This window comes from Penaeus monodon, chromosome 19 (genome assembly GCF_015228065.2).
Source record: "Penaeus monodon isolate SGIC_2016 chromosome 19, NSTDA_Pmon_1, whole genome shotgun sequence".
Taxonomy (NCBI): domain Eukaryota; kingdom Metazoa; phylum Arthropoda; class Malacostraca; order Decapoda; family Penaeidae; genus Penaeus; species Penaeus monodon.
Genome location: NC_051404.1, coordinates 7,918,110 through 7,918,405, shown reverse-complemented (window position 1 = coordinate 7,918,405; position 296 = coordinate 7,918,110).

Below are 296 nucleotides of genomic sequence, written 5' to 3'. Positions count from 1 at the left end.
CTCCCGAGGGTCTAAGATAGGAATCACCGGTACGTTGCAGTTTACAAGTTATCTGCCACATATCATCACTCATCTCAAAACTGGAAGTGTTCCCTCTTAGGCGAATCTGATACAAGAACAACAGAAAAAAAAATATGGAAAATGTCTTACTACAGAGGGCACGAAGAAATGGGAACTTTTTTTTCGATTTTGGGGGATTTTGATTATCTTTCGACGCCGGTGATTTTAACGCTCGCGTAGGAAGTGATCCCGCGGTTCTTTTTTTTATATTTGTTTATTTATATTTTTTTCATTAT